The sequence below is a fragment of the Malaclemys terrapin genome, chromosome 1, assembly GCF_027887155.1.
Source record: "Malaclemys terrapin pileata isolate rMalTer1 chromosome 1, rMalTer1.hap1, whole genome shotgun sequence".
NCBI lineage: Eukaryota > Metazoa > Chordata > Testudines > Emydidae > Malaclemys > Malaclemys terrapin.
This window is the reverse complement of record NC_071505.1, coordinates 353,319,401-353,327,341: the sequence shown is the minus strand read 5'-3', so window position 1 is coordinate 353,327,341 and position 7,941 is coordinate 353,319,401. Positions and strand designations below refer to the sequence as shown.

Genomic DNA, 7,941 nt, shown 5'->3' with positions numbered 1-7,941 from the left:
TGCCATTGGAGAAAGTAGTGTCTACACGGAATCCCTATCGCAGGGCCGCTGTAGCATTTTAACTGTAAACAACTCTTGAAGCAGATCTTCCAGAAAAAAACATCCAGTCTCGATCTGCCAACATGGGGAATTGGAGAATCCAACACTTCCCTTCTCAGTGTGTCCCAGCGGTTAATCACCCTCAGAGCTAAATATTTGACCCTAATTTCTAGCTGGAATTTGCCTGGCTTCAGCTTCCAGCCCTTCGGTCTTGCTCAGCCTTTCTCTGGTAGATTAGAGAGCCCATTATTACCCATGATTTTCTCCCTGTGAAAGTTTCCACTTGATCATCTTTTTGATAAATTAAAGTGAAATACACTTTCAAGTTTAATGGCCTGGCTTTTTCTCCATCCAACAATCATTTTTGTGGCTCTTTTCTGCCCCCTCTCCAAGTTTTCAATGTCCTTTTTCACATATGGACCCTAGAACTGGATGCAGTTTGTTTCACCAATCCTATATGCCGAGGTGAAATCTTCCCCCTGCTCCAACTCACCACTCCCCTGGTTATGCATCCAAGGATCACATCATCCCTTTATGCTACAGCATCACACTGGGAGCTCACGATGAGCTGGTTGTCCATAATGTCCCCTAAATCCTTTTCAGGGTCCTTGCATTCCATAATACAGTACTGTAGTCTGTGGGTCGGGCCTGCATTCCCTGTTCCAAGACGATCATTTTGCATTTGACTGTATTAAAACATTTTGTTTCCATGAGCCCCACATTTCAAAGGCTCCATATCAATTGGTATGCCTGCCCTGGCCTCCTCATTGTATCTACTCTGCCAATCTTTGGGTGATCTGCAAATTTTAGCTGCAGTGATTTTCTATTTCCTTCCAGATCATTAATGAAAATATTGAATAGCATTGTCAGTGAATGGGGGTTTGTAGTGGGATTCAGCAGGGATCAGTTCTAGGCCAAAGGCCTATTAACAACAGCTTTCTGAGATCCATCAGTTAGCCAGTTTTCAGTCCATTTTACATATTCCCAACTGATATTGTAAAGTGTTCATGTTTTAACTCAATATTTTCCCCTACTAAGTCTAATGTCTCTGAGAAATCAAGGTTCTTTGCATCTGCATGGTTCCCTTGATCCACCAAATGTGTACACTTGATCAACCAATGTGTACTATCATAAAAACATGAAATCAGGTTTATTTTACAAGTTCTGTTTTCCATAAACCTTGTTGTTGATTGGCATTAATTACATTTCTAGACTTATTTTAACTAATCCCATACCAGTTTATCCATCGTTTCTTAACCTTGTCAAATCTTTTATAAAAACACTTTCCCTTTATTTTTAATACTTTACATTTAACACAGGACTTGCCATAACACTTTTCTGTTATTTCTCTTTTTGTTAATATACTTAATAACCTCCTTTTTGTGATCCATAGCCCTGTCAAACATGGAGTTTACCCAGATGACTTAACGTCCCTTAGGAATTTTCATAACTTCCGATTTCTATGCTTGGCTATCTATTTTCCCTTTTCCCTTTGTTACATATTCCTTCCCCCACCCAATTGTTGCCTTCACTTTGCCACCAAACTGGGTTTTTACCCAAAATTGTTCACTTTTTGTAATATCATGACTTTTTCTACAAAAGAACTACCAATTTTCAATCATTTTTCTGTATATTTTTTTCCTCCCAATCAATTTGGCTGATAGTTTTCCTCAGCTTTGGGGAATTAGTCCTCTGGGAGCATTAAGTGTCTATCACTGGAAACTGTTCTCTGTTTGTCCATTTACATGTAAATCAGTATCATACTTTATTTTCCTCTCCTATATCATATGTTCCCTTCTTTCTCTCTTCTGTAAACTAAAGAGTCCCAGACTTTTCTATCTGTTAGCATATGGCTGCCTCCCCCATTCCCATAGCCTGTCCTGGAAATGCCTTTTATGTATGCTATATCATTTATAGAGACTGAGTGACCAAAACGGAACACATATCCAGAATATGTTATTCTCCATCCCATATCTTAGGGATATGAACATTGCTTTTGTTTTGGCCACTGCTGTGAATGAGCAGGTATTTCTCTTGAGCTATTTATCAATGGCACCCAGGTCTTTTCTCTAAACTATGTTCTAGTAGGGATGTTTCTCCTGGCACATGTCTTCCAAAGTTTGGCCATTTCCACTGTCAGGTATCGAGCAACTTGATGAATGGGGAACACCTTACTGTATGGACTCACTAGCCTGGCTCTCATTGCATTAAGGAACAATGATGGATAACCAGTATCCACACTTGTGTTTCCAGCTGTGCCTATTAAGGTTTCCCCATCACAAATTGTAGGAATTATTAACGCAGGGAGCCCCAGAAAATATGGAATTCGATTTAGTAGGGTAATTGTTCATAGTTGTTTTCACTGAATAATTAAAATGTAATTTTTCAGTGTGTGAAGAGCGATCAATCTGGTTCACTCATGAGAACAGCCTCCAGTAGTGCATGTAGTGTCTCATATTAATATTGTCTCTCCTTTCATGCATCCTAGGCACACACAGAAAGTCAGGAGAACATACAGTTCATGCAGGAGACCCCATTCTGCTTCAGAGTTGGACACCTTCTCCCCTACTCTATGTCAGATTCCAACACAACCAACTTCACCAACCCCTCCACCTTCATCCTACTTGGAATTCCTGGCTTGGAGACAGCCCATGTCTGGATCTCCATACCCTTCTGCACCGTGTACACCATAGCTGTCTTGGGAAACTTCACCATCCTGTTCATCGTGAAGATGGAACAAACCTCCATGGGCCCATGTACTATTTCCTCTGTATGCTGGCCATCACCGACCTGGTCATGTCCACATCCACCCTACCCAAAATGCTGAACATCTTCTGGTTCAATTCCAGGGAGATCAGTTTCAGTGCCTGCCTCACCCAGATGTACTTCATTCACTGCTTCTCAGCGATGGAGTCTGGAATCCTTGTTGCCATTGCTTTTGATTCCTACATGGCCATCTGCGATCCTCTGAGACATTCCACCATCCTGAGAAACTCTGTTGTGGCCAAGATAGACCTGGCCATGGTGCTGCAAAGTGGCATACTCAGATTACCCTATCCCTTCCTGGCGAGGCGCTGGCCATATTACAGAACCAACATCATCCCCCACTCCTACTGTGAGCACATAGCTGTGGTGAACCTGGCCTGTGCTGATATCCATATCAGTAGTTACTACGGCCTGTTTGATCTTTTCTCTGTGATCGGAATGGATGTGCTTTTCATCGCTGTGTCCTATACTCAGATCCTCAGGGCCATCTTCCGCCTCCCCATGAAGGATGCCCAGCTCAAAACTTTTGGGACCTGCACCTCTCACCTTTGTGCCATCTCAGCTTTGTACATCCCAGATTTCTTCTCCTCTCTCACACACTGGTTTGGCCATAATGTGCCACTGCACTTCCTCGTTCTCATTGTCAATATGTACCTTCTGGTGCCCCCCTTGCTACTCCCCATCATCTAAGGGATGAGGACCAAACAAACCCGGGGAAGGCTGCTACGGCTCTTTACTCATAAAGACACCTACATATTTTCTTCTTGTGCTCTGGCTCTCAGACCGAGGTCCATGCAGAGATGGCTGGTGCAAGGTGATGGGCCCTCTTCCTTAGTCACTTACAGGACAGTCAGAGGGACATTAAACCCTTCCCTGTCCTTACTGTGTTGTGTCAGCATGATAAACAGGGGAATCAGTCTATGTACACTACACTGGGTTGAAACTTTTCTAATTGCTGGTCTCTGGACTCCTGAAACTGCGATCTTGCCCCACCTGTTCTGTCAGGGCTCTGCCTCTGCTGTGTGTCTTCTCCCCAAGGCCCTGCCCTGTCACTTGATCCTCTCTTCCCCTCCTCTTGTCAGTTGCTGGATCATTTCCACTTCCCATATATATATGAAAGAATATTAAATAAATATTGGACCCAATCATCACTAATACTAATATGTTCCCACATCTTGTGGCAAGTCTCTTAAGGGATACTGGTTAGTTTCAATATTTTAATGTTTATTCTTACTTTGTTACTAACTCTTTGGAGAGAGAGACCCCATCAGGACTCCTGGGATCTATCTCAGCTCTGGGAGGGGAGTGGGTTACAGTAGGGGTCCTATACATCTGGGGTCTAAATGAGAAGATCAGAAGGCCATACTGGGTAAAACCAATGGTCCATGTATCCCAGTATCCTGTCTTCTGACAGTGCCCAGTGCCAGGTGCTTCAGAGGGAATGAACAGAACATGGCAATCATCATGTAATTCATGCTCTGTTGCTCACTCCCAGCTTCTGGCAAACAGAGGCTAGAGACAACATCCCTGTCCATCCTAGCCAATAGCCCTTGATGGATCTATCCTACATGAACTTATCTAGTTCTCACTGGAACCAGGTCATAGTTTTGGCTTCACAACGTCCTCTGGCAGAGAGTTCCACAGTTTGACTGTGAAGAAATACTTCATTTTGTTTCTTTTTAAACCTGCTGCCTATTACTTTGATTGGAACAGAGGGTCCTGTAGCTCCTTTAAGACTAACAGAAGAATTGGAGCATAAGCTTTCATGGGTGAATGCCCACTTCATCAGTCTTGCATCTGATGAAGTGGGCATTCACCCATGAAAGCTTATACTCCAATACTTCTGTTAGTCTTAAAGGTGCCACAGGACCCTCTGTTGCTTTTTACAGATTCAGACTAACACGGCTACCCCTCTGATACTTTGATTGGGTGACCCCTAGTTCTTGTGTTATGTCAGGGAGTAAATAACATTTCCTGATTAAATTTTTCAACAGCAGTCATGATTCTATAGACCTCTCTCACATCCCCCCTTAGTCATCTCTTCTCCCAGCTGTACCCCAATGCAACACATTGGCACCCCCATATTCACCACTGTTATATATTTGTAACAAATGTAGTAAAAAATATGTCATGTGAGGTGCCAATGTAAAAGTTATGGTTTGCTGAATATGATTTTGCAGTTGTGAATATTGACTATGTGTTTGCTCCTGTGGTAACTCCCACAAGGTAGTTTACATTCAGTGTATCCAGCACAATTTGAATGAAATAGTCAAGTGGATGGCCCAACAATGAATACCATGTGCCATGGAAGAAACTTATCCCCACCTGATGGACTTACATGGGGACATTCTGGCTAGAATACAGTTTATGGCCTCTGCTATGACTCACTGAAACATGCAAAGGCATGTGATCAGCTCATGTAACACTGGCCTCCGTTGTTGTGCCTGTACTTTTGGTGCAGAGGAAACAAGGAGACTCTCTCTCATTCCTTCAGCAGTTTCACTCCTGGGGTTCCCGATCAGACTTCTGCCCCTGCTCCTAATCCCGTTCCTGGCCCCAGCCCCACTCCTACCCCTGCCACGTTGCTCATTTCTTTCCCCTCCATCTTCTGTATTGCTGACACCTAGGGGTCGTGTCATTTCTCCTGTCCTTGAACAAACCTCAGAGGGCATTTTTTTGGTCTCCCCTCCCTGACCCTTTAGGGGCTACTCTCTTCCCTCCACCTCCCTATCCCTTTCTGGAGACAAAGAAGGGTTGCATAGAGCCACAGGCACAGTAACCATGCCAGTGGTCTGCCCCCGCTTTGCCTATCTCCGTGGGCCATGGGGTCGTAATGGGGGCCCAGCCAGATGATGATCATGGGTCCGCAATCCTGTCCCACACTGTGCTGCAGGATGAGCTTCACCATTTTCTGGTGGACACCTGTGGTTTCAAGCATAAGGTGAAGCTCTCTCTCCAGCATTGGGGAGACTTCCATCTCATCGTCTGGGCCATGAGGGCTGTTTTGGAGGAGTGGAGGGTAACCGGAAGTCAGGACATCCTGGTCTACTGGTGGGCCTGCAACTTCTGTGACTCCCTCCTGCCTTTCAGGGATTGTTGTAAGGCCGGCTGGGGATCCTCCTGCCCGTGAGGATCATTCTCAGCCCTCACAATGAAGCCAACCATCTTTTGAACATTGAACACCAGAGGCTCTAGGGATGGTCTCCACAGATGCCAGGTGCTCTCCTTCCTTTGTGATCTAGGGTACTCTGTACATAAGAATGGCCGTACCGGGTCAGACCAAAGGTCCATCTAGCCCAGTATCCTGTCTACCGACAGTGGCCAATGCCAGGTGCCCCAGAGGGAGTGAACCTAACAGGCAATGATCAAGTGATCTCTCTCCTGCCATCCATCTCCATCCTCTGACAAACAGAGGCTAGGGACACCATTCCTTACCCATCCTGGCTAATAGCCATTAATGGACTTAACCTCCATGAATTTATCCAGTTCTCTTTTAAACGCTGTTATAGTGCTAGCCTTCACAACCTCCTCAGGTAAGGAGTTCCACAAGTTGACTGTGCGCTGCGTGAAGAAGAACTTCCTTTTATTTGTTTTAAACCTTGTATTATGGGAATAAGTAAATAACTTTTCCTTATCCACCTTATCATACCTTTTCAACATTGAACACCAACCAAAAAAAAAAAAAAAGAAGGAAATATGAAAAGGATAAAGAAAAACACGTAACCCCATATTCTTCTACAGAGACTCCAAAACCAGCCTTCTCCGGAGTGTAAGGGAAGTTCACAGTCTGTCCCTCACATGCCCCAGGCCTCTTGCCCAGGCCCTGGCTGTGCTGCAGGGATGCCGCGGGTTGGACACTTGCTCTGGCAGTGGGCATATGTCTCAGGCTTTAGGTGTTAGGGCCCTTCTCTACAGTGTCGACCTCACCCAACAGAATTATGATTCCTCTCCAATTCTGGCCTGCAAGGCCTCTTGACTGGGGGGTTATTTCCCTGCGTTGGTCCCTCTGCCCAGGGTCTCCCTTGCTCTCCCCAACTGTACACTGAACCCAGCTCCAGACTTCTCCAGCCCCAGCCCCGACCCCAATGGTGCTGCTGCTTGGCCTCCAGCTCCCTGGACTACTTCTCTGGCCTCTCTGGTTAGGGTTGCTGCAGCTCTGCTCCCATCTGAACTCTCTGGGCTACTTCTCTGGTTCTGGCCGGCGTGGCTCTGCTCTCAGCTCTGCCCAGGCCCCTGCTGTCTCCTTAGATCAATCCTGCTCTGGCCCAGGCAGTCCCAGCTCACACAGAGGATGGGAATCTCCTCACCTCCACATTTCCGCATTGGCCTGCCCACCCTGTCAATCAGGCTGACTGGGAATGTTGGCCTCTCCTCATTGACTCTGGGGCCTGGTTTCGATCCTTCCCCTTCCTTTTGGTACTAGGAAAGGGCCAATCAAAGATCCTCACTGAAGTTTAGTGAGGGGCCAACTCTTAACATTCCTCCTTACTATAAGTCTGCCTTAGCCAAAATGTTCATACCAGCATATCCGGGCCCCATATGATCAACATTTACCAGCATTATATTATATAAAAAAAAATTTACAATTAATAAAAGAACATTTAACATATTTAACATCCCATGTCCTATTCTTTATACTATACATGATAATATTCATTAAAGACTACATAGAACCAATAACATAATCATCTCTAAGATTAATAGTCAGTACACCCTTAGTAGATCTCTGGGACTTTCTTAAGACTTGTGGCTCATTACCCATATTTTCTATTCCCTTGTCCCCAGGTAACACCAGATCAATTTGAGGGATCTGTCTATTTTCATCAGGGTTTGCGTTTGCCCCATTGGTTTCAGTCTCCTCCAGATATGATGCTCTATGACCCTATGAGCCCTGTTTGGACTAAAAGTTCAGTGTTTTAGCTGGTCCCCAGGTACCACTCTCTCAGGATCAGGCTGGATAGTGTAAATTGGCAGTTTGGGATTATTGTGAGTAACTGCAATGTGGGGATTTGACTCTCACTTCCCCTGTATTTTATTATGACCCGGCATTTATGGTTACAAACTCGTACATGGTTACCACATCTTATGAGAGCCCCACTGGACTTGCGATCATAAGTCCTTTTCCTACTTTGGGCT

General features: G+C 45.0%; 1 pseudogene; it reads left to right on the top strand.

Annotated features, from left to right (window-relative positions):
* The first annotated feature begins 2,611 nt into the window (after positions 1-2,611).
* LOC128847730 (olfactory receptor 52E4-like) lies at positions 2,612-6,578 on the top strand (annotated as a pseudogene).
* Positions 6,579-7,941: the final 1,363 nt, after the last annotated feature.